We start from the raw sequence: 27,555 nt of genomic DNA on the forward strand, positions 1-27,555 counted from the left end.
TTGGGCTCCTGAGTTCACAGCACATGCATGCACGTGTGCACACACAGACACAGACACAGACATACACACACACACACACACACACACACACACACACACACACACCATGCTTTTCTGCAGTAGATTTAATATTACCTAAAACCATCTTAACCCTTTATTTGTTCTCCATTGAATAAAGACTAATTTTACTGATTGGGGAAACAAGGTATTTTGCATGTATTTATTACAGATAGATTTCTTCTACTGAAGAGCGGATAAGAGGTAATTTGTCTCTTCTTTTTCTTTTTTCTTTTTTATCTAAATTTTGTAGGCTTCGGAGGCTATCTTAACCTTATTAACCTTCAATAACCTCGTCAAAAGCAGGGAAATAAGCATGCCTATCTTTAAATCTCCTGGCAGAGGACCTGGCAACTCCAAGTACCCCATAAATGTTCTTTATTACAATTAATCTTAATATTAATGCTCTTGCTTTGAAGAAAGAAAAATAGCTTAGGAAATTATGAAACTGTAAAAGTTGAGCTACCCCTGGCTGACAGGGGAACAGGGTAAGAAGAGAGAATCAGAGGGGGTGGGGCGGATTTTGTAGGGAAATAGAGGAATGCAAGGAAAAAGAGCCTAGAGCTGTTTGAAATCCAAGGGATGAAAACTAGAGTTGAAGCTGTATCAACTTTAAAATTCCATGAAGCCAGCAGTACTCCACACAGGGAGAAAAATGTTTACCTTCTTTGCAATTTTTGGAAAAATCAATAGCAAAGAGCTGATTCAGTTCAGAACCGTCTCCAGCAGAGGCAAATGGTGACAAGGGAAAATCCCGTGTATTACAGGATTTGTAAATCAAAGAAATTCTAGAAATAGAGGTAAAAGCCTTAAGTGACATGCTACCCCCAAATAAATTCAGAAGTTCCCAAATTGGAGAAATCCAGAAAAAGAGTAAAAAATTGGCATTGTCAAGAACCCATTGCAATGGACTCTAGAGTATGGACTCTTTATAAACACAGAATACCCACAGCCTCACAGAGAAGTAGACAGAGGCAGCTTCATAGGCACATGCCAAACTATAAGGCTCACTGGAACATAATAGCATGAGATAAACACACAGTGAAAGAAGAGCATTTCTATAAGGCCTGGAGGCTATGAGGTCATCATAGCAAATTAATAGTTTATACAAAATATAAAGTGGTATCAGATGGGGAATCGATGTCACAATTAACCTCTTACTGGAGGCAATCGTATAGTTGAATTTAAGTTCATAGGATAAAGACTCCAACTGTCCTCATTATCAGGCTTCCTGACAAGGCTGAAATGCAATCTACTCTTTTGCCCCCCTACTATTGTTTAATGGCAGCAACGTGACATTATATTATGAGCAGGGATAATTGCTGTGGGAGATTTAGAATTATTGTATATATTTTAATTCAATGGAGAGAGGTAAAACTGATTTCTCTCTCAGGTATTCAGTCTGCTCTTTAGGTTCTTTATTATTATTGTTGTTGCTGTTGTTACTTTGTCAGTCATGAGGATTGAACTCAGGGACTAGACTCTGAGCTTTTCCTTTTCTTTTTTCCTCAAAGCTAGATTGCTACCATTTTGAGCCACATATTCACTCCCAATTTTCTGGTGGTTAATTGGAGGTAGGAGTCTCATCCACTTTCTTGCCCAGTCTGGCTTCAAACTGCAATCTTCAAATCTCAGCCTCCTGAGTAGCTAAAATTATGGGTATGAGCCACCAGCACCTGGTGGCTCCTTAGATTCTTTGGTGCTATTTCATGCAAGATAGAAACAGAGTAACTTAGAATTGTAGTAATTAGAATTTGGATTTGATAAATAATTTCCTTAGAAAATGATGAATCTTCTGAAAGAACCTGGATTCCATATGAGTATAATCCTCCTTGTCAAAAAACAGAAAGGTGGTTTTTAAACTTTAATTTCTTTAAAACTTAACACCCTTTAATCAGATTATTCTTTTGGCCTTTATTTTCTCCCTGAGAATTTAGTAAGAGGAAGGATTCCAAGATGTTCAAGTTTCAGATGTATTATGAAGACTGTATTATTAGAGATACTTTTGCATCATTTGGGATTTCTGTTTAATCTATAATAAAAAAAATTGCAGCCGAGTACCAGTGGCTTATGCCTGTAATCCTAGTTACTCAGAAGGCTGAGATCTGAGGATCACAGTTTAAAGCCAGCCCTGGCAGGAAAGTCTATGAGATTCTTATCTCTAATAAACTTCCAGAAAACCAGAAGTGGTGCTGTGGCTCAAGTGGTAGAGAGCTAGCCTTGAGCTATAAAGCAGGGGCATAATTAAATGTGTTCAGTTTGGGTTAATAATGCTGTGTACCTTGTGACTTAGTCTCCTTGAAAACAGAATTTTCTGTATCAATAACTTTCTCCCCAAGGAGAAGTTAAAGAATGTAGAAAAAATTCTTCCCATACAGGAGTGAGACTTTTGGTACAGAGATTTCATCCCTGATGCTCTGCTGTTTCCTCCTCTAAAGAGCTGTAGGTACAACTTTGACCCTACACTTGGTTATTAAATAAAAGATATGAAGAAAAGATTGTGTGTATTGGAGAAAAGAGTTCATTCGCTGCCCTCAATTACACATATTTCTTATAGAAAGGGTGGTCTTAACACACACACACACACACACACACACACACACACACACACACACACACACACACACTCAGGAGTAGAGGGGAGATATCTGACTGGTAGCCTCTTAGCTGGATGTCTAAGCAGCCTTCATTCACAAGAGGCCAAAGAACACCACCGCATCCTCATCTGGGCAGGGTTTTCAAGTTCAAGTTGAAGTTTTTTCTTTACTTGGTCCTTTGTTCTCCATTAGAACCAGGAGGGAAGAATAGCCAGTAATTCATGACTTTCCATTTAGGCAACACACATGCTCACATTTATGGATATATTGCCAGTTTAAGAACAACTGTCTAGATTAAATCAAAGAGAGATAAAGGTTTAGAAACCAAGATTCTTAAAATCAGAAAATAGCATAAATTGAACAATATATTCAATCACATAGGATTTTTTTCTGTTTCTCCTTTCACAAGGAAGAAATAAAGGTAGTCACTGAATGTATAAAATGTACAAATGCACATCTTACAACTGGATATATGCAGAGGAAAACCTCAATTTTAAGAAAATTTAATTCAAAAAAATTCTGTAGTACTATAAATTGCTCATCAAAGGAAAAATCCAACCTTTGAAACCTCTCTTCTCCTAGTACTGCACTCCAATACTGCCCCGCTTCCACCAACTCCATATACCTGTCCACAAATAATTCTCAGATTCCCCAGGAAATGGCTTACAAGCTATCATTAACAAAACATAACCCAGCATCCATTGCTCTGTATGGTCCCCCATGGAGATAGTAGATTCCTTCCTAGGGGCCTTTGCTGTTCCAGGCTGTGCTTGGAGCCAGTGCTGATAGCCAGGTAGCTCTAACAGCTGTGAGTCTCTTCTGTTTGGCTACACATCCAACGTGTACCACAATAAAGCCTAGCTATAGTAAAGTTGTGTGTGGTCTATGAACAAGCTGGAGAGTGGTATTTTCCAATTTCCTCCCCCACTCTGATGTTGCCGTGAGGATTGAGCCTTGAGCATGCTAAGCAAATACTCTACCACCGAGCTACACCTTTAAGCTGCTATTCAATATTTTCAGAACAAACTTTTTGTTACAACAAAGCATTATGTTGGTTAAATGAAAAAAGGATCTTTCTTTTTTAACATTTGGATCCATGAAGCTCGACCTTAGGAAAAAAAAAAAAACAACTATGTACCAACCAACCAAACACACCTCCCTCAGAGTTCTTCCTACTTTGAAGAACAAAGGTTTTGTTTCTAGGCCAAGGCCATTTGCTGCTGTTTGGGAAGACGTTTTGTCTCTGAAGTTCTTCATCTCCTCTATTCTTTCCATGAGTCCTCTCTGCCTTTGGAGCTGACTCAATTTGTTTTATGCACAAATGATGTCTTTCCTTGCACCCACCCACTTCACCCAGTCTAGACGCTCAAAAGCAACATGTAGGTAATTTTTCCATTTCAGTAAGAAGTTATATCTCATTCATGAACTTAATCTTTCAGGAATTAAAAAGTTACTTTTATTCTTACTAATAAGGTCATAGAACAACCATTCTTAAATGTCTTCAAATAGCATGGTCTTCAACAATCAAAGGAATTCAAGAGCATTGTTATAGAAATAGAAAAAAAATATTGTTAATCTTTTCCTAAAGTAAATGTTGCTATTCTTTACCCACTTTGGGCAATTAAAGAGATGAATGCATCTAGTACTTTGTTAATCATGGTACCATGTCAAAAGGCCAATTAATTCAACTAAATATCCTAGTTTAGAATAGGACCTGAAGCTATCCTGTGGGAACACCACTGGCCCAGAATCTTTTCTGTAAAATTCTACCAGTAAGCCTACTGAATTCCCCTCCCTATGTATGTGACAGTCTGCTGTGTTTTGCTATTATAGAATAGCACCATTGATGTACGAACAGGTAGAACCTGGTCCAGAGGGGAAAGAAGGTTCACAAAGAGATTGAAGAACAAAAATGATTTGAATAAAATAAAAATTAAAGGTACAAGGGACTTTGAGACCATCTATTGATGAAACTCCCATGAATCCTCAAAATAATTATTAGAGCTTATTGTCAGCATAAGAAAATGTGGATTTTTGAAATTTAAATGCTTTTGTATTTCAGTGATAAGAAAGAACTGAAAGGCAATAACCATGAAAGCAAGAGTGCTCCTTCCATTTGGGAGTTTAGACCCCAAAGAAGCAGGAAGTATGCTGATAACAAAAAGAAAAGGACATTTGTGCTTGGGGAAAGGTGTCCAAATATATAGGAAACAAAAGAAGAGTACACATCGAAGACATTGAAAAAACAGATGCACAAAGTACGTATATCAAAGAACTTGTTACCCCTGACATCTACTAGAAAGGTGGTAATAAAAGAAAGAAAAACAACAAAAAATGCCAGGTAGCTAGAATTACCATTGGGAACTGATGGAAATGAAAGCTATCTGACACTAACTTCCTTTATGTAAATTTTATTTTATTATTGTTGTTATTGTAGGGGTGATATAAAGGGGGATAACAGTTACATGAGTCAGGTAAGGAGGACAATTCTTTTTGAACTCTAGCTACCCTTCCCTCACTCATTCCCAGTTTTTCCCTCCCATCCCCACCCACAAGACGTTCAGTTCATTTTCCACATAGTGTCCAGTGAGTACCACTGTTGTATTTGCTCACCCTTTGTTCTACCTTTTCTGTGTCCCCCTTACTCTCTCAAATACAAGGCAAAAAGGAAAAGAAAATGAAAACAGCAACTAAAAATATTTCTTGTGTGCCTTTCATGGAGTTCATTTCATAAAGTATTATTTTATATGATCATGCACATAGAATTCCATTGTGACATTAACTTCTAATGCTGGTCGGCTGCCTACCTTTTAACCTCGCCTTTCTATTTCATGCACTAGAATGTTGATCACATCAATGTTAGATCTTTGTGCCTTGGTCTTCCAAGTACTGGGATTGCAAGTGTGTGTCACCATGTCTGGTTAAAGTACTCCATTCATCCACCTAGTTCTCTGTCCCTTCATTGCCAGCATCTAATTCGAGCTGCTATCATGTTTGATTGAGGCCCACTTTTCAAGCCGATCATCTTGGATCTCAATCCAAGCTGATTTCAATCAACTGCCAAGTGATATTTTAAAAGCAAATGAGAACAAAGCAATGTTCTCCTTAAATGCACCCTAACTGGCCTTTTTTTTTTTCTTATTTTTCTTTTTTTTTTTTTGTTAGTCACAGGGCTTGAACTCTGGGCCTGAGCGCTGGCCCTCAGCTCTTCAGCTCAAGATGAGCACTCTACCACTTGAGCTACAGCGCCATTTCCCCTAACTGGCCTTTCTTATGACAAAGAAGAAAATTCAAGTCTTCATCATGGACTCCAAGAGTTTGCTTATATCTGACTCGCCTTAAGTTTCTCCACTCTTTCTAAGATTTATATGACATCCATATGCTTCAACTCTAGCCTTATTTCTACCTGGAATCCCCTGACCAGACAGATTTCTCAGACTGAACATTCATTCCATAATTCTTCCCCCAGATGCTTCCTGTTCAGAATTCTGAGTTCTTTTTGAACCCCACATACTAATTTAGTTTCTTCTTCTCTCTTGACACCCAATCTAAATGTACAGTTCTGTTATTCTTTTTTATTTTTTGGTTTCAGAGTTCTTACTTCAAATTGAAATTGTGTATTTGTTTTGTGTTTGTTTAGTATCCATTTCTCCCAACAGGACACAAAAACCAAAAGAACACAGATTATTACTTCATTACTTCCTGAACACTTAAAAATGTCATGGTACTGTTTCATAGTTGATGATTGATTCATATTTTAGTATATTTTTATTTATACTTGAGACATATTTTAGTATACTTTTATTTTAATATATTTTATTCATATTTTCAGTATATTTTTATCATCCAATTGAGGAGAGTTATTCACATAAAAGTATAGTTTAAGAACATATGACACCCTGTCTCTAGTCATTCTAGCTAAATGGAGGCTGGGATTAGGAGAATTATAGTTCTAGGTCTGCCCAAAGAGAAAAGTCCATGAGATTCCACTCAGTGGAAGAAGTTATGTGTAGTGGCCCATTCTTATCATCCCAGCTATGCCTAGAAGCCTAGAATAGACAGACAGTGATGTAGGTATTTCTTGGACAGTATATGTTTCAAAATAACATCACCAAAAGAAAGGGCTGGAGGCATGGCTCAGGAGTAAAGCACCTTTCTTGCAAGCATGAGTACCTGAGTTCAAACTCCAGTACTGCCAAAAAAAAAGAAAGAAAGAAAAAGAAAAATCCAGTAAAATCCTATTCCCTTAGCCAAGAAATACAGAAAAAAATGCCTGACAAGAGAAAACATTTTTGTGCAATAGCCCCTCTTGTCCAGCTAAACACTAATGGACAAACTTTACTGCCAAGCAAGCTGGCAGCAAGTTTCCATTCCAGTTCTTGATGAAGCTGGAATGTCAAGCAGAGAACTAATCTTCCATCAACATCTGACCAATCAGAATCAGACTGTGATCTACTTCCCTGATGGAAGTGTTGGTACTGAGCTGGGAGCACATCTGTCCTCTAACCTGTGGAAGAAGGTTAGATCCCCCTGTGCTCTAACGGTAACAGCTGAGCCCAATGATCAACTTCATCTCCTCTTTGCTGGATTTAATGGGATGGTGTTAAGCAGAGCCACTCACTACTAACACTCCAACTCTTATCCCTCCTATGATCTGGACCCAGAGAAAGCTGGGCTTCCATCACACTTAGAATAAAGGAGGAGAAATCTTCCAATGGGAGATGAGGCTGAGAGACAGTGTCTTCTTTTCAGATAACTTGGTGTCAACAGGACATTCAAGGAAAAATTGAACACATACTCCTATCCAGCCTTTTATTTTGTACTATTGAACTGCTCAATGGTGCGATTTCTGCTAAAACAAATACCTACAATATATAAGATCAAACATATTCTAGATGTAATCTAACAGAATTGCATTTATCCTACCAAGAACCAGTGGCTCAAGTTTATAATCCTAATTATTTAAGAGGCTGAGGTCTGGAGGATCAGTTTAAGAACAGCCTGGGCAGAATTACATCTCTGGGCAGAAATCTCTAGACACCATCTCCAAAATAACCAGCAGAAAAATCAGAGCTATAGGAATAGCTCCAGTGGTAGAACACTCGCCTAGCAAGCATGGGGCTAGGATAGTTCAAATAACCATGAAAACACATGAATGAGAATAGCAAATAAGATGAATAGCACTAAGATGAATCAGATCTCAGATATATATGTCAAGGGTTTTGAAGCAGCTACCATGAAAATGTTTCAATAGTAACTATGAATTTTCTTAAACACATGAAATTTCAGCAAAGAAATAAAAATTGTAAGAAAGACCCAGGAAGAAATACATGACTGGTAACTGTAGTCACCAAATTAAAAAGGAAAGAGAGAAGGAAAGAAAGAGAAAGAAAGGAAGCAAGGAAGGAAGGAAGGAAGGAAGGAAGGAAGGAAGAAAGAAAGAAAGAAAGAAAGAAAGAAAGAAAGAAAGAAAGAAAGAAAGAAAGAAAGAAAGAAAGAAGGAGGGAGGGAATGAAGAAAGGAAAAGAAAGGAAAGGAAGGAAGGAAGGAAGGAAGGAAGGAAGGAAGGAAGGAAGGAAGGAAGGAAGGATATTAGATGGGCTCATTTGCAGAATGGAGATGATATGGAAGAGGATGGAATGGGTGAACGTGAAATGAGATTCATAGCACTTTATGATCTGAACAACAGAGAGAAGAAAGACCAAAATAAAAATGAATAGTGTTAGGGGGTTATGTGAACACAAATAACTAATCTTTATATCTTTAGAATCTTGGAAGCAGAAGAGAGAGTGAGACTGAAAAAGTAATCAAAGAAGTAATCAATTCAAACTTCCCAAGTTCCACAAAATAGTCCTATATATTTTTATGTTATCATATATAAGATTATTTGCTTTTGTAGTCAGGTTGTAATTTGTGTATCCAGTGATTTCATGTTAATATTTTGGAAAGAATGAATTCATTTTTCTGTGCTAATGGGGTTTTTAATAGCCTCTTTAGAGGTTTTGTTTTAATATACACAATTATTTTGTCTGCATATAGGTATAATTTTACATTTTTGTTTCCAATATGGACAATCGCCAGTTGGTATACAATGAGTGAGTACCTGGAAACTGCAATGCAACCCCAGCAGCATTTATAATCTCTCTAAAGAAATTTAATAAAATACAGGAACTATGTGCCAAAAATCCTAAAATGCGGATGAAAGAAATCAGAGAAAACTTAAAGGTCAGGTGCCAGTGGCTTCTGCCTATAATCCTTGCTACTCAGGAGGCTCCTATAAGTCCATCACTACCAAGATAGAGATCAAAAGATCTTGAGGTTCAAGTTAGCCTTGTCTACAGAGGAAGGTTATTTCTTAAACACACACACACACACACACACACACACACACACACACACACACACACACACAGAGGCATCAGGAAAGAGACAGGTCTATGAAGTTCTATTAGGAATCAATATGCTATAACACAAACCCTAAAATAGATTTATATAAATATGCTAAAATAATATTATTTTTACCAAAATGAGAAAGACAGTGAAAGTAGTCTTTTCAGCAAGTAATGGACATTCATGGAGCAAAATCAGCCTAACATCCATTCCTGTTACAAAAAAATGAATGTAAAATGGATTTCACTCAGTGAAATGTGAAACTACAAAACTGAAGAGAAGCACAGGAGAAAATATTTGAATGCAGGACTACACAGAGAACTTATTAAATTATTCTACCCAAAGCATGGCCCAGAAAAGAACTGAATAGTCAACTCTACCAAAATTAAAATTTTTTACTTTGCAAAAGGTATGGGAGAAGGATGAAAACTTTACCAAATCACAAAGCCAAGAAGGACAAGCATTCATTTCCAGTCAATTATAGTGAACATGTACAAATTAATATATCAATATTAACATAAAAACGTCCAATTCCAAACCACAAAAAGAAATCTAATTAGAAACTGGGCAAAGGGCATGACAAGATGTACTAGCGAAAACAACCAAAACAGTGACAAGTGAGCACGTGAAAAGTGTTTGACACTGTAGCTATCAGAGAATTGATCATGAAAGCCACATGGGGACATAACCACATACCTATTAAAATGGCTCAAACAGGAAAGTGACAATACTGATGAGTGCAGGCAAAGTGGATTTCTCACACATTGCCAGAGGGAATGTAAATGGTAACTGCCACTATGGAAAGCTAATTACCTTGCTTAAAACTGAACTTTACAGGGGCTGGGAAGGTGGCTCAGTGGTAGAGTGCTTGCCTTACATGCATGAGGCCCTGGGTTCAATTCCTCAGCACCACATAAGCAGAAAAAGCTGGAAGTGGTGCTGTGGCTCAAGTGGTAGAGCTCTAGCCTTGAGCTGAAGAGATGAGGAACAGTGCCCAGGCCCAGAGTTCAGGCACCATGACTGGCAAAAAAAAAAAAATTTTAAAAACTGAACCTTACAATAATTACACTCCTGGGCATCTATTTCTAAAAGAAAGCAATTTCTAAAAGAAAGAACATATTGTTCATGTACCAACATGTATGTAGATATTCATCACAACTCTATTTGCAACCAGCAAGTGGTTAAGTAAGTTGTGGTATACCCACACTATGAAATACTACTCCGCAATAAAGGAATAAACGTTGGACTCATGTGACAGCTGGGAGATATCTCCAGGGAATTATGCTGAGCAAATAACAGCCAATCCCAAGAGGTGACATGTAGAATGCTCTTATCTCTATGACATGACTAAAATGCAAAATTAGAGAAATGGAGTCCAGATCAGCAATTGCCACTTGTTAAGGGTAAACTTGGAAAGGATCATGGTTATGGTTCAAAAGATGACAAAGGAAATTTCATGATGATGAAACTATTCTGTGTATCAATATTGGAATTCTGTTTGTACTCTACTGGAGTTTTGAATGTTACCTTTGGAGGTAACATTGGGCCTCTGTATGCATTGTTTCTTAAAACGGCATGGAAACATGCAATTATGCAAAAGAAGGCAAGTTTACAAAAAGTAGCATTAGAGTAAAAAACAAACAAACAACAAAGCTCTTAAGGACCATTCAGAGTTGCAAAGGTAGAGAGGGTTTACTCCAGGAAGAAAGGCAAAAGAAATATTGCACATATTATGGCCAAAAAGATTATCTGTGGATTTTTGCATATCTGAAAAGATAGAAAAAGATAGGATATCAAGGATATAAAAGTCTTTCCTTGTGACTATACAAAATGTTTTAGCTGAGTGAAAGGATGAGAAGTTAGACTGGAACAGAATCAGGAAAGAAGAGGAGAAACATTCTAGTCAGAGTTAAAACATAGGCAAAGACACAGCACAGGTGGGCAAATGTTGCTGATTGGGTGTCACTAAAGCTGGCACCAGAAGGGTACAGGTTACAGAGAGAGAGGAAGCAAAGACAGTGGATAACTGAACAGCTGGATGTCCCTTTATCCTGAAAGTGGCAAGAAATTGTTGGAGACATATAAGTTGCTATTTGTCATTTCCTACCCTACTTATTTCCTTCTTCCTTCCTCCCTCCCTTCCTCCCTGTCTCCCTCCCTTGCTTCCTTCTTTCCTTTCCCCCTCCCTCTCTCTTCCTTTTTTCATCTCTCTCCCCTGTCTTCTTCCCTTTCTTCTTTCCTTCCCTCTCCTTCCTTTTCCTCCACTCCTCTTACATTTTCCCTCACTATTCCACAATTCAGTCACAAGCTCCATGATAGCAGAAAGAATGATCAAGTCTGTTCTCCATGCTTAGCGTCTACTAGAATAAAATGCATAAGCAATTAGCTTCCCATTTATAACATTTCTTTTTATGTAGTTCTGTGGACAGAAAAGGAAGTGGGAAGAAAATATGGCGTCCTACTGTGTCCCAGTCTCTACTCAAGGTTCTGCATATATTGTCTGTTCTACCCTCGCTGCGACCCCATGAAGTAGTTCAGCCGTCCACTAGCATATTGACATATGATATAAATGCCCGTCATAATTTAAACTCTGTGGAATTTTGTCCCTAGGGTGTTCAAAACACTCTAGACATCCATCTGCTTCACGGACTTGAGTAAAATGAGGGATGCCTTCACCCCTCTGCTCAGTGAAATTGTCAGCTTCTATTTTGAAATCTCCAGTTATTTTCTGATCAGACAGAATACTGAACTCTTGCACTATTCTCAAATGGTTTAAATGTAATCTTAAAAAGAGAACAGGAACCAATGTTTTATTATATCTTCTTACTATAAATGTCACCCCGTCGCCTTCCCAGGGTGATGCGGCTATAATGCCAAGGCCAACTGCCAACAGAATAATTTTAGTTGGCTTGTCCTGTTCCCTGGAGATTTCAGAGACTTAAAAATACTCCTTTCATTCTGTTTTCAGTAATGGCACAGTTTCCTGGTCACATTTGTTCTTAAGTTTAAAGTGGTGGTGTTAAATGCCCATATGTATAAATGTTTATATATGTACATATGTATATATATATATGTGTGTGTGTGTGTGTGTGTGTGTGTGTGTGTGTGTGTGTGTGTGTGTGTGTGTGTGTGTGTGTGTGTGTATAATTCATTCACCTTCCTCACATCAAGGAAAATGATAGAATTTTAAGAAACCCGGGGACCTGTAAATGACTGCTGGAATTCAGAAAGAAAAGGCATCATTATCGAAGGATGACCTTACAATATTCCTAGATGAGAAGTGGTCTGAGGTACATGAATGGTATATTTCTGCTTCCTGAGTATCGTATCTTCAAGGGGAAAATTTTTGTTCATCTCACTGCAGAATTTTCGCTAAATCAGGAGCATTTGCTCTATGCCAAAAAATAAAAATCAGTTGCATCATAAAATGCATCACTAGTAATACAGTGGTGAGATTGAATTTCCTATAGGTCTGATTTCCTTACATAAACTTTGCTATTCCACTTGAGACAAGTAGCTTCACCTCTGCAGGTGTGTGATGCCCCAAAGGTCACTGGTCTGGAAAGGAGCACTGCATAAATAGGATCTTGGTTTAAAGTGATCAAGTGCAGAAAATAAATAGGGTAGCATTGATCATTTGCTTTCAAGTGATTAAGTGAAGAAGAGAAATGTAATAACAATATCATTTATTCCATATGTGTGTCACAACTGAGCAGGGGTGGATTTCAAGAATAATTTCTAATTTATAAAACATGCCCTCTGGATTCTGTGGCCTTCTGAAATTGAAAGACAGCTATTTTTCTAGAAAAAAGAAAACAAGAAGAAAAGGGCTAAACAAAGGAATGCTAAAATGATGCCCATGTATAGTGTTGAGAAAGGTAGAGAATTTTTTCATTCCACAAATAAGTTCATTTTTTTATGTCTTTGGGAACTACTTTTCTGAGAGAATGAGAAGCTAGAGCCCTCACACATATCTACAAGTGCACTGAAATGTTGGTGGCTAAATATGCAAATCAGAGCCTGTTTGCTCAGAAAACCTGCAAGGAGATGCTCCTTTTTCCTAATTTCTCTGTCTGAAGATAGACTATTAAAAGCTAAAAGTTTAGGGCAGTGATTATTATCTATGATGCTTGAATGGTGAATGCCTCTCAGTATATACTTGCCAGACCTCAGAATTGTATCAAGAGTGATCCTTGGAGTAATAATGGAGTAATGGTGGACCTACGTAAGTTCATTGAGGTAACAGAGATTCCCCTCCAGTGCAGTTGGTAATGAGGAAGTTGTGCATCTGAGGAGCCAAGGAGTATAACGGGAGCTCTCTCTGCTTTCTATTAAAGTCTGATATAAACCAAAGCCAAGTTCTGTCCACACTGTCTCAATAGAACAGATATGGGCAAGTCAACTTTTTGGTTGCAAGCAACAACTCAAATGGAAATAGTGCATGTGTGTTCCTGTGTACATGCATGTGCATCTATGTACATATGGAACATGATCATCCCTAGAGATATAACGTGCCAATGGGTTCTTGATCTCTCAGGAAACATCACAGATACAGAGATAGAATGGCATGGAATTAAGGAAGGCTGATTAAGCCCAGCCCTGGTGGGTAGTTCAGGCCTGTAATCTTGGTTATTCAAGAGGCCAAGATGTGAGGATCGAGGATTGAAGTCAGCCCTGGCAGACAAATCTGACAGACCATTATCTCCAGTTAACCAGCAAAAAGCTGGAAGTGGAGGTGTGACTCAACGGTATGAAACCAGCCTTAAACCAAAAAAAGCTAAGCAAGAACACAAGACCCTAAGTTTAAGTCCCAATACTTGAACACGATAATTATCTATCTATCTATCTATCTATCATCTATCTATCTATCTATCTATCTATCTATCTATCTATCTATCTATCTATCTATCTATCTATCTATCTATCTACCTACCGGTCTGTCTATCTGTCTGTCTGTCTCTATCTCTATCCCCATAGCTATATCTATATATGGCTTCTAAAAAAAGAGTAGAACTCTTTTTGCATACAGTGCATCTAAATTTCCTCTCTGTGTTAGGACAATTTATGTGAGTAATGTCTGTCTAATGGTGCCAAAGGGAAAATGGCATGAAAATTTGTGCAAGTGACCATTAAACTGTCACACTCTACTTGAAAAGCATTTGTATTTTTGTGACAAATTCCCAGGGGGCAGGTCACTAAAATGTCAAACTTCATTTCTTTAGTGTGTATGTGTCAAGTTCTACTTTTTAACAAGTTTATGGCTTGTTCTTAACTTAATATTTCATTTAACATGATTCCACTTTTTTTAAACTTGAAAACCATTAGTCTATAATAGGTTCAGGCTTTAATAGACATTCTTGTTTTAATAGAAGTTAGAATAGACTCTAATTCTGTTGTTTGTTTCATACAACCAAAACATTTTAGAATGTATTGACTTTGCATGTACCTGGCTAATGACTTCTAACTCTATTACTACACTATTCTCTGTTAGACACTTTCCTGACTGTGATAGTATTAGTTTTATTTTCAGTTGGAGAAACAATGAAGACTCAGTCTTCTGGTAAAAGACTTAGTGTTATATCCAGACAAAGACCCAATTTGAACTAATGTTAGAACCCACAGACTTGGGTGGCAGGAAATAAATCATTTTCTTTAGAGCATCCTCCCCCAACCCCCATTTCCTAGGACTGTATTCCAAATTTAATTGACAAACTAAGCACCATTCCCAGGAAAAAGCACATGACACTAACCTGGACATTTCTGATAAATCATGATTCATGAATTGTTCAGCTGAATCTCTACAAAGGCTATAAATATTGACCAAATAAAAACTACAGTCTAAGTGGGGCGCAGGTGGCTCATACCTGTAATCCTAGCTACTCAGTAGGCTGAGATCTGAGGATCACGGTTCAAAGCCAGCCCAGGCAGGAAAGTCCATGAGACTCTTTTCTCCAATAAACCACTAGAAAACCGGAAGTGGTGCTGTATCTGAAGTGGTGGAATGCTAGCCTTGAGCTGAAGAGTACAGGCATAGTGCCTAAGCCCAGAGTTCAAGCTCCACGACCGACAAAAAACAACAACAACAACAAAAAAAAAAACCCACTGCAGTCTAGAAGAAAAATGTTAAATTTAGGCAGAAGCCCTCCAATGATTTTACTAATATGTGCAAAGGTTCCACATTCATGTCCAAGTGTTATCTGATCTCTTCGTTCCTTAATCATTTTATCATCTCCTATATACTGTTCATTGAGTGTTTTAGTCATGTTAAATTTTATGTAGTACACAGATGGAGTTTATCAGGTATAGGCTGCACTAGGTATTTATCTCAGACATTATTAAGTCCAGCTTTTTCTTTTTTAAAAACGGAACCTCTGGGACTGGGAAGGTGGCTCAGTGGTAGAGCGCTTGCCTTGCATGCATGAGGCCCTGGGTTCGATTCCTCAGCACCATATAACCAAAAAAAAAGCCGGAAGTGGTGCTGTGGCTCAAGTGGTAGAGCGCTAGCCTTGAGCTGAAGAGCTGAGGGACAGTGCCTAGGCCCAGAGTTCAGGCCCCATGACTGGACCCAAAAAAAAAAACAAAAAACAAAACGGAACCTCTATAGTAGGAGGAAAGCATTTGGGATTCTATACAACGCTTTTTCCTTTTTCTTCACTCAACCAACCCCCAATGTTGAATCATTGTAATTCATTTCTTTGTTTACTACTACGTACCAGGACCTCTAGCAGGCATTGAGAATACTCTCTGCCTGTTGTTCTCTCTGTCTCTCTGTCTGTCTGTCTCTGTCTGTCTCTCTCTCTTTCTCTCTCCCCCCCTCTCTCTGTCTGTCTGTATGTCTGAATCTCTCCCTCCCTCCCTCCCTCCCACCCCCCCTCCCTCCCTCCCTTTTTCTCTATTTCTCGTACACACATACATACACAAACACGTCTCTGTCTCCCCAGAAGCTTATATTCTCACAGGGGCAAAAGTAAAAGAAATGAATAAATTAAAGGTAATCATTATATAAATTATATAGTGTCTGGTGGTAATAATGACTATGAGAAGAAAATATAAACTGGGATGAGAATTTTAAAGAAAAATGGCACGTAGTACCTTATGAAGGATGGTAAGGATAATATCTCTATGGAGATAGAACTGGAAGAGAATGAGTGAGCCCTGGGAAGGCCCGTGGCAGTGAGAGGAAATAGCAAGTTTGAAGGTCATGAGATGGGAACTTTCTTGGTAAGGGCAAGAAAAGCAAAGCCATCCACCAGTGTTGTAAAATGGGAAATAGTAGCACATGAAGGCAGAGATAGACAAGAGAAAACTAACGAGGCCCTGTAAACCATGGCGAAGCTTCCATACCCTCCCTACCCCCAAGGTTCATTGAGAAACCACCAAAGAGTTTTATTTGAAAGATAACTAGCAGGTGTGGAGTGGGCAAAGGGCGACCAGGATCCAGTTATTTGACTCCCGGGTAATGTTTAAAAAACATGATGATAGTGGCAGAATGAAGAGGAGAAATAATGATGCCAATGGTTGGATGGCTATATGAGAAGTGGCTGCATTTGGAATGTATTTTTGTGAAATCACAGAAACCAGTGACAAAAATGGTTCCTGCCTTCATCATGTTTCTGCAGAGGAATGTTTCTACATTTAGCTCACTTTTACAGTCACAAAATGGGTCAACCCCCTTGCTTCTGTATAGCAGAAAGCACAGTACGTAATCTATGGAGAATTTAAGCAGATGCCCACGGGAGACAAACCCCCTTTTCTGATGTTAATGAGGTACCAAAGTAGAGAGAAGCCAAATGAACTTCATATTCAAAAAAGGCTCTTCATATATTTGTTCATCAATGAACTGATTCATTCAGTAGGGGGGAAAAATGAGTATTTCTTGAATGGTCTACTGGTTTTCCCACAAGATCTCTGGTAAGGCAGGCATAAAAATGTACAGAAGCTTAGCGTAATCTTCTGTGGTCATGTGTACATAGCTATTGAGCTATTCTGCTCATCTGATAAGATTATCCTAGACATATATGAACTATTGCAAAGAGAGAAAACCAGGGGATCTATGTTTCTTTGGGTCTGGCTTACTTCATTTAATATGGTTTTTTTTCCCCAAGTCTTTCCATTTCCTAACAAATGGGGTGGTGTTATTCTTTTTGATGGAAGCATACATTCCAGTGTGTGTGTGTGTGTGTGTGTGTGTGTGTGTGTGTGTGTGTGTGTGTGTGTGTCTGTGTGTGTGTGTGTGTGTGTGTGTGTGTGTGTGTGCATTACATTTTCTTTATCTATTCATCTACTGAGGGGCATCTGGGTTGGTTCCATATCTTAGCTATAGCGAATAATGCTGCGATAAACATGGTTGTGCTGGCAGCTTTAGTATGGCCTTGCTTGTGATCATTTGGGTAAATGCCCAGAAGTGGGATTGCTGGGTCCTATGTGGTGGTGTTAAGTGAAATGATCTCCAAGACACAGACACAAGAGGTTATTCTTTGTTGTTGTTGTTTTTAATGTGCTCTGTGATTTTTTTTGTTTCCTTCATAGGTTCTTCCCCCTATGGTATAACTTCTGTTGTCACTGTATTTGATTTTGGTATTCTAGTATTGTATATACGGTTATCTGAATTAGGGAAGGGAAGGGGAAGAACAGAATGGTGAGACAAAGGACAAAGGGGAACCAATGCAATAGCGACATACATAAGACAACAAGTTGGAAATGATCTGTACAACTTGTGGGGGGCATTAGGGGGAGGGAAAGTAGGAGAAAAATGAGGGAAGGGGTAACAAGTTTGACAAGAAATGTACTTATTCCCTTAGTTATGTAACTGTAACCCCTCTGTACATTACCTTGACAATAAAAAAGACAGAAAATAAAAGAAATATACAGAAGTTACACATCAGCAGGAAGCCCAGCACAGATAAGTCGAGTAGAGACACTGCTGGTGTGACCACTGGTACCCAAGTGTCACAGTCTCAATCACAGTTCTCACTGCCACCAAGGCCAGTGCAAGGTCCCCTGTGTCATCTCTGGAACCCACAGCTACTTTGACAGCTACTATTCTTCCCTCTCCATACCTGCTTCTATTACCTCCTTCTGAACACCTGTGGCATTTTATTGGTTTGGCCTCTAGTCCATTGTATGTATCCATGCTACAGGTGAGTCTGGGATACAAGGCTCTGGTGTATTTTGTTGTACATAGCTCTAACAAATAACAAAAAAAAGAAATAGGGAAATGAGACATTCGTATTCGAATCTCTGTATCTTGTACAACATAGTTGGGAGATGGCAAATAAGTGTCCAGTATATTAAGCTTTATTCCATCTGTTTAGCTCATATAGGCACTGACAGTCAGGAATCTTATTCTTTCCTATTGAACCCAATCTTCTTTTTCTCCTCCTGCTCATCCTCCTCCTCTTCCTCTTCCTCCTTCTCCTCCTCCTCCTCCTTTATATTATTATTATTATTATGACTTGTACTCAGTGTTTTGAACTCAGAAGGCAATTCTCTACCATTTGATCCATGCCTACAGCCCCCTCCCTTTTTCTCTTCTTATTTTTGAGATAAGATCTTGCATATTTCCCAACGTAGCTTGGACCATGAGCCTCCTATTTAAGCTTTCCACTGTAGTTGGGATGACAGGTATATGCCACTACAATGAACTTTTCCTATTGAGATGAGGTCCTTGTGCCTGTTTTTTTCATTAACTAGCCTGGAGCAATAATCTTTCCAATCTCAGCCACCTGAGTAGCTGTGATTACAGGTGTGAGTCACTGGTGCCCAACTAAACCCAATTTTCAATTTCACATTTCTAGTCAACATAATGCTCTTGGCAGCAGTGTTAATAAAGTGTTACTGGTTTTGTTAAGAAATCCATTTCCCTTCCTATGTTAAAATAGCTGTTTCATAAAATTTTTATCTCCCCTAAAGAAAGCAGATTTAGTTATTTCCAAGTAATTTGTAGGATTAGTGAAATCGAGGGTTAAATAACTTCTTGATGTCTCAGCTATATACCGTGGGGACCATGCTGACTACTATATACAGAATTAAACTGCTTTCAGATGTCTGCAGAAGTAGCGAAATAGTACTCTGTAGACAATTGTATGTAACAGATTTTATTTCTGTTCTTATTACATAGGTTGCATTTTTCCCAGTAGCAAATACTCCATTATACTTTATTATTTAAGGTTGAAGAACTTTCCCCAATTATAAGTTTGGGAAGTCTGTGTGGAGGATGTGGCTTTGTGGTAGAGTCCTGGCCTAGCAGGGACCTGGGTTTGAGCCCCAAACTGAACAACCATAAAATAAATTATACAAGATGGAAAACTTAAATTTTCTAAGTAGCTGTTAAAAATAACCTAAAGCCTTTTGCATATTTCTCCACATCTATTTAGACAAATGTAAATATACACTGATGGTATTTATGTATATCATATTGCATGTATCTTCACATTTTGAAAAATTCTGTACTTAACTTCTTTTTTCTTTTTTGGTGCTGGTCCTGGGGATTGAAATTAGGAGCTGGGTGCTATCTCTGTGCTAGCTTTCTACCACTTAAGTGATAGCTATCCTTCTAGCTTCTTGGTGGTCAATTAGAGATAAGAATTTCACAGGCGGGGCAGGGGTGGGGGGAATGGGAAGGGATGGGAAGGGGAAACAAAGGAGGAGGCTACAATGCTTGATAAGAAATGTACTCATTATCTTGCCCATGTAATTGTAACCCCTCTGTACAGTATTTTCACAATAAAAAAAAAAAAAAAGAATTTCACAGGCTTTCTAGCCTAGGCCAGCTTTCAACTGTTATCTTCAGATCTTAGCTTCCTGAATAGCTAGGATTACAGATGTGAGCCACCAGCATCCAGCTTACTCTTCACTTTTAATTGACTCATTACTAGCTTTTCATGTACTTTTGATAGCTATTGTATTGAAAGAGATAGATGTAGAGCTTTAGGGGAAATTATTTTCCCCACAGCCAGTCTTTTACAGGCCACTACCACATTAAGATAACAAAGCATAGATCCTTGACTAAAAGCCAACCACAGAGACAGGCTGGTCCAACACAGTACTAGGAAAGAACAGTGCAGAGACTTGTTTGTAAAACGTCACAGGAGAATTTATGGTCACTTTGACAAGTCTCAGAATTCAGAGTGGCATCTTTCTTTGATAGACCACTAAAATCAGAAACTCAACAATATGAAGACAATATGAAGACTTTGTAATGTAAGTACAGTTTTCTGGCATAGCTTACTGACTTGCAAAACAGTTGTCTAAAATTATAAGTTGAGTAATAAAAAATATGTCAATATTTTCATTAGAAATGCTTTTTGTCAGATCAAAAATTCATTGATTTGAAATACAGAACATTAAAAAAAAAAAGAAATACAGAACATTAAAAAAAAAACTTTCTGCAGCCACACACACACACACACACACACACACCAAATACTCAGTTCAAATAGCCCAAAGACTTCTCTTCTGGTGACACTCCCACATCTGACATTCCACCACTAAATACTGATGATCCACGCCATATAAATGGAATCATGCTATGTATTTCATCTATTGAGACTGGCTGATTCCTATGGTATAATTTCATTGAGAGCTGTCCAAGTTGTTGTGTGCTCCTTATTGCTGAAACTTTGGTAGACCAGGTATAAAAATGATTATACTCGGGCTGGGAAGGTGGCTCAGTGGTAGAGCACTTGCCTTGCATGCCTGAGGCCCTGGGTTCGATTCCTCAGCACCACATATGCAAAAAGAAAAAAGCCCGAAGTGGCACTGTGGCTCAAGTGGTAGAGTGCTAGCCTTGAGCTGAAGAGCTGAGGGACAGCGCCCAGGCCCAGAGTACAGGCCCCACGACCGGACCAAAAAAAAAAAAATTTTTAAAAATGATTATACTCTGCATGCCCACCATACATATTCTATGGCTTGTCCTTTCATCTCAAGGACAATGTCTTTTGAAGAACAAACATTTCATTTGTGGTGATGTCCAATGGAAATCTTATGCTTTTGGTGTCTCATGTCATATTTGCTAAACCTCTGGTTGCTAAGACTTTCTGTTTGCTTTTAAAATGTTACACTTTTAGCTTTTACATTTATGCCTAGCATCCATGTCAAATCTATTTTTATCTGCACATATTTTAGAGTTTTGTTGTGTGAAGAAGTTAAGGTGATTGGTACCAGTTTGTTAAGCTAATGGGTCAGGACTAAAGTAGTACTAAATTTAAAATTAGTTTTTCCAACTATTGTAATTACTGTTTTTACTATTTTTCCAATCACTGAATAATATGTTTTTGTTTTTTTCTTTTTTCTTTTTTCTTTTTTGGTTGGTCATGGGACTTGAACTCTGGGCTTGGGTACTATCCCCCAGCTCTTCAGCTCAAGGTGAGTGCTCTACCGCTTGAGCCACAGCACCACTTCTGGCTTTCTGGTGGTTTATTGGAGATAAGAGTTTCATGGATTTTTCTGCCTGGGCTGGCTTTGAACCATGATCTTCAGATCTCAGCCTCCTGAGTAGCTAGAATTACAGGTGTGAGCCACCGGCGCCCAGCTTTACCTCATGAATTATGATTCCTTTATGTTCCAGTTGGAAAGCATATTTCCTCTGTTCTTTTCAAATAATTACTTGCCCAGCTCTGAGTAGCTTTTGCTTGTGTGTGCTGATCAGTGGAGCTTTGCCTAAATCAAAATTGCCCTTCGGTGGCCTCTCTGAGAATGCTAGGGCAATTGATGGACTTAATTTATTATTTCTTGACAATGATACAGGAGTCATTTTCTCCCCTGACATCTAATGTCAAAAAATGGCTGATGTGTGATATTTAAGTCATTTTAATTCTTCCTCCTCCATTTTGGTATCATGCAAAACTGCACATAAGCATTTCAAGTAAAATAGAACACTTTTAAGTAGGTAGATAAATACATCACCAAATATTTCTAAGAGAAAAAAAAATATTTTCCTGGAAAAGACATTGTTAGGTTGGTTGTTAAACATTTCAGATCCATTCTAATTTTTTAAGGTTTTTAGGTTGAAATTTTTGTGAATTCATTGTGAATTTTTGTCAATTCTTACCCAATGGTATTTAGATCTAGTTTCCTTTGAAACAATCTTTACTTTTTTTCCTTAATTACATTTCTATACAAGAAGTAAATATTTTTGATATTCAAAAATATGGAAAGGTCAAAATACAGGTTATAGTTATACAAAAATTGGTCTTTAAGAAAGCTCCTCCCTAGCACTTAAGTAATTTATGTATGAAGATTATTTTTAATTAACTAAATTAGGCTGATAAACCAGTGATATTAATTAATAACTGCAGAATTACCAGAAGATAATTTGCATATTTTATTTGGGCTAATAAGCAAATATCATTAATGTAAAGTATTACCTAGAACATTTTACAGAAAGCTAGTGTGTATTAATTATGTAAAGCATGCCTTTTAAGAAATTAATATATTTTAGTACTGTATTCCATGCAAAGTATAAATAGAACACTAGTCAAAATATTGTTATAGCACCCAGTGGTGAGGTTAATAAATTACTATGTCCAGTTTAGAGTATTAATGAGGTTTTGTATTTGCTTGTTTGTTGATACCCATACTTGGTCTTGAACCCAGAGCCTTGCACTCTCTCTTGGCTTTTCTGCTCAAGGTTGGTGCTCTACCACTTAAGCCACACCTCAACTTCTACAAATTTGGTAGTTAGAGATAAAAGACCCATGGACTTTTCTTCCCTGGATGTTTTGAAATCTCGATCCTCAGATCTCAGCCTCCTGAGTAGATAGGATTATCGGCATAAGCCATCAGTGCTCAGCTAAATTTTGACAAGTATTCTTATAATGCTTTATTTTATTTTCTTTTATTGTAAGGGTGATGTACAGAGGGGTTAGAGTTATGTAAGTAAGGTAATGAGTACTTCACAACTTGGTGGAGGAGGGAATGGGGGAGAGGGCAAGAGGGAGAAAAGGAGGGAAGGGGTAACAATATATGCAGCAAGAAATGTACTCATTACTTTATAATGTTTTCTCAAAGGCATCCTGAGTTCTGACTTCCAGAGAGAAGTCAGAATATAATTCTACTACAGAAATAGTAACATTTGACCTGGACCACAGGCAGGTCACACCTGTTCTGCTCAGGATCCACTCTCTTTCCCACTTTTCTCCCTACTTCTTTCATTGCTGTACCTAACAGCAAATCCTTCATCAACTTTGTTTCTGTGTCTAAATATTAGCTGGGTTCCTCCTATCAAATCTCGAGTCTTGTTAAAATGCTTTGGTTTTCAATGAAAGAAATAAAATACTAAAAATTGATTAAGACCCAGTAGTTGTGTTATGCACAGAGAGAAAATATAGTTCAGTTGAACAATGAATTAATATCAGAAGCTACTAGAAAGCAAGGCAGTTGCGATGGTTTGGAGAGTAGTCTCTAGATTTCCATGTGTTAAAGACTTTGTCTCTAGTCTATGGCAGTATTGGAATAAGATCAATACACTCTCTAAAACAGAGTATAATGAAACCCCCAAACTCTTCTTCCTCTCTGTTTTTCACATCCCCACCATCCAATTGCCACAGTGTTGTCCAGCTTTGTCACAGGGCCAAAGTAACAAGGCCAATTAGTCATGAGCTGAAATCTCCAAAAGTTACGTTTTTAAAATTGGTACGTTGATTAAGCTATTTGCTAAAATGACAAAGAAGTGAATAACTCAGCAGCTACACCTCTATCTCCCTCTCTTTTACCATATCAGATTTCTCTGACTTACTCACCTTGGAAATCATTGATGATGATTCCCATAAATCTTGAACATGTTTATCTTCAATTCAGGTAATTTTCAGAGGTACTTTGCAATTTAGAATATCCTTTCCAAATTCTCCAAACCAGAAACCAGTCCACTTCAAATCAGATATCAGTATGTGATACAATCACCTATATCAATTTTCCATAGCTAAGACAAATTATCAAGAAAATGAATTAAAAGAAGGGAAAATCAGCCAGGTAGCAATGGCTCATGCCTGCAATCCAAGGAATCAATGATGATGAGATGTGAGGATTGAGGTAAAAAAAAAAAAAAAAAAAAAAAAAAACCACACTGAGCAGAAAAGCCTGTAAAAAAAAAAAGCCTCTCTGATTAACCAGCAAAATGACAGAAATGGAGGTATTATTCAAGTGATAGAAAGACAGACTTGAGCAAAAAAGCCATATGGGAACTGGAGGCCCTGTGTTCAAGCTCCAGTACTTCACACACACACACACACACACACACATACACACACACACACACACACACACACACACACACACACACACACACACAATGAAGAGAGGGAGGAGGAAGAGGCAAACCAGGAGGAGGAAGAGGAGAAGAAGTAAGAAGAGAAGAAGGGAGGAGGAGGAAGAAGAAGGAGGAAGAGAGGGAGGAGGAGGAGAAGGAGGAATAAAAAGAAAGAGGAGGAAGAGGAGGAGGAGGAGGAGGAGGAGGAGGAGGAGGAGGAGGAGGAGGAGGAGGAGGAGGAAGAAGAAAGAAGAGGAGGAAGAGAAGGAAAAGGAGGAAGAAGAAGAAAGGAGAAGGAAGAGAAGAAAGAGGAGGAGGAGGAGAATGTAGAGGAGGAGGAGGAGGAGGAAGAGGAGGAAGAGAAATAAGAAGAGGGAGAATGAGGAAAAGGAGAAATAGAGAAGAGAGCTACTTTGGCTCATGGTTCCAGAGATGTTAGTTCATGGTCAGTTAGGTGGGAAGTTTATGGTCACCAAAGCTGCTTACCAAGGACAAGTTATAGCCTTCAAAGGAACACCTTCAGTAGCCTAGTATCCAACCTAAGCCCCATGTCCTACACTATTCACCACTTCCCCTAAGTGTATTCTGCTATGAATCTATCCACAATGGAATAATCAACCCAAGAAGTTAGAGCATTCGCAATCCAATCAATGTTGAATGTGGGTATATTGAGAATCAAGCCTGAAACACGTGCATATTTGAGAGACATTTCATATCCATACCCACATCCCACTTCACTGAGACAGCAAGCTCATAGACAATAAATATGGCTTCCAGAGCCCAGCATGCTAATTTAAATGACCTGACTATTATGAATCAAGAAAAACATAAACACAGTAAAATGGAGTACTCATTTGCAAATTGGCAAACACAGTTTGAGATGGAGAGGGACAGAGGACTTCACAGAGGGTCGTAGAGTCTGGGCTTTTATAGCAAAGAAAAGTGGCCAGGAGTCTCCTTTGGAGAAGACGTGCAGTACAGGAGTTGGAAACTGATGCAAATCAGAGTTGTCACGCATTTTGTAAGCCATAGGAATGCTCCTGTCCGGAGCTAAATGGTCATCACTGTTCTTAATCCAAAGTTGTAAGATAAAGTTCAATTTCAGAAAATAGTTTCTGTTGATGGCATTGTTCTCAACATGATGCCTGGGTGGCAATTACCCCTGCAAACTAATCTCTCAGACTTTGAAATAGATTTCTGATGTTGTTAGCCATTCTAGCCATATTGATTTTAATTTTACCTTTATAAAGTTATCTCTTATATTATATTCCATAGTACTTGAGGGTAAGCACAGTTCAGTTTTCCCCAAAAGACTAAAACCCAAAACATCACAGTTGGCATTGGTTGAACAAATGAAAAAAAACTAACAACTAACATTAAGGAGAACTAAATTTATATCAAGCATGGTGGTAAATACATAATGTAAAATATACACAATATAAAAAGATGCTGCCTAGCACCAGTGGTTCACAGCTATAATCCTAGCTACTTAGGAGACTGAGATCTGAATGAAGATCTTAGTACAAAACCAGCCTGAGCAGGAACGTCCATGAGACTCTTATCTCCAATTAATGAACAAAATAAACAGAAGTGGAGCAATGTCTTCAGTGGCAGAGTGCTAACCTTGATTACAGAAGCTCAGGGACAGCACCCAGGCCCTGACTTCAAGCCCCAGGACCAGCACTAAGGTAAAAAGAGAGAGAACTACAGCAGGTTGTTACTGAGTCTAAGAATTGTCTGAAATTGTCTCAGCATAAAACTTTGGTAAGGAATTAGAAAGTAGAAGGCTTGCCGTGGAAGACTTCTATATGGAGTCTTCAGGGAGTAAATGCAACCTGAAGGGAGTAAATGCAAATTGTCCATTACCAAAGCAATTGAATTGTCTGAAGGAAAAAGTACTATATACAGCAGCAACATTGTGCTGTTTCTTTAGAGGAGGCTTATAAAAAATATGCTTCCCACCTGATAAGAAGAAATATGACAGAAAAACTCAAGAATCAGCAGGGACCCCAAATAATTTTCAAGAATCAATTGAGTTTCAAAAATGTCTGATGGAATAGGAATTCGATAAGTATCCTATTGCTCTATTAAAAAAAACTAGAGTAGAAAATGCTATCTCCTTTTTGAAGCCACAGACATTGTAGTTACCTGGTAAATTTAGTAAAAATAAAGCAAATTCAAATACACAGGAAATGTTGGTCTACAGGAAATGTTGGTCCATTTCCTTATTTGTTTCTTACATAATCCTCTATCTTGATGGTCTTGAAGATTTAAGACATGTAAGATTTCCCTGGTAGATGTATGGAGATAGTTAGAGAGTTATAAACCACTTGCTCATTAGATAATTCTCAGCGCAAAGAGATAATTCTCAGTGGAAAATTACTCAGTGTAAATAGCTTCTATTTGTTTGGGACCCAAAATATATCGTTACGTTTGGGTTTGTTTTTTTTTTCAGTTGTTGGGGCTGAACTCTGGGCCTGGGCACTGTCCCTCAGCTCTTCAGCTCAAGGCAAGCATCCTGCCACTTAAGCCACAGCGCCACTTCCAACTTTCTCTGCTTATGTGGTGCTGAGGAATCAAACTCAGGGCCTAGTGCATGTGAGACAAGCACTCTACCACTGAGCCACCTTCCCAGCTCCCGTTACACGTCTTTTGCATTGATTATTCTTGAGATAAGTTCTTGCTCCTCATTCAGCCATGCTACAAATCACCTAGTTCTGGCTTCCCACTGTAGCTACAATGATGGGCAAGCACCATCACACACAGATTCTTTGCATTGAGGTAGACTTCCTAGAGCTTTCCTGCTTGGGCTGGCTTGAAACCATGATCCTACAAATCTCAGCCTCCCTGGGAGCTTGGGGAATGACTGAGTTTTCCCATCACACTCGGTTATGAGTTGAGAAGGGATGGCATGCACTTTTCTGGCCTCCAGCTGTATCCCACTCATTCTCAGCTTCCCAAGTAACTGGGATTACAGGTGTAAACCATCAGTACCCACTGCATCACTTTCATTTCATTTTATATATTTAATATATTTGTATTTTCTATAAGTAGTTGTACCAAGGGGTGACCATTCAACAGAGCAGTTTATGAATACAGTGCCTCTTGATCAATGTCACCCTTTTCAACATGCTCACCCACCCCTCCCAACCCACCCCTTCCCTCACTTTTAATTTTTTAGCTTATGCATTGAATTTTTGCCATGTAACAAAGCAATTTATGTATACCACCCATCTTGATCTGTGTCATTTCTTCAATGTCTTC

Source organism: Dipodomys merriami, unplaced genomic scaffold, assembly GCF_024711535.1.
Source record: "Dipodomys merriami isolate MVZ:Mamm:240054 unplaced genomic scaffold, mDipMer1.0.p SCAF_7, whole genome shotgun sequence".
In the NCBI taxonomy this organism is placed as follows: domain Eukaryota; kingdom Metazoa; phylum Chordata; class Mammalia; order Rodentia; family Heteromyidae; genus Dipodomys; species Dipodomys merriami.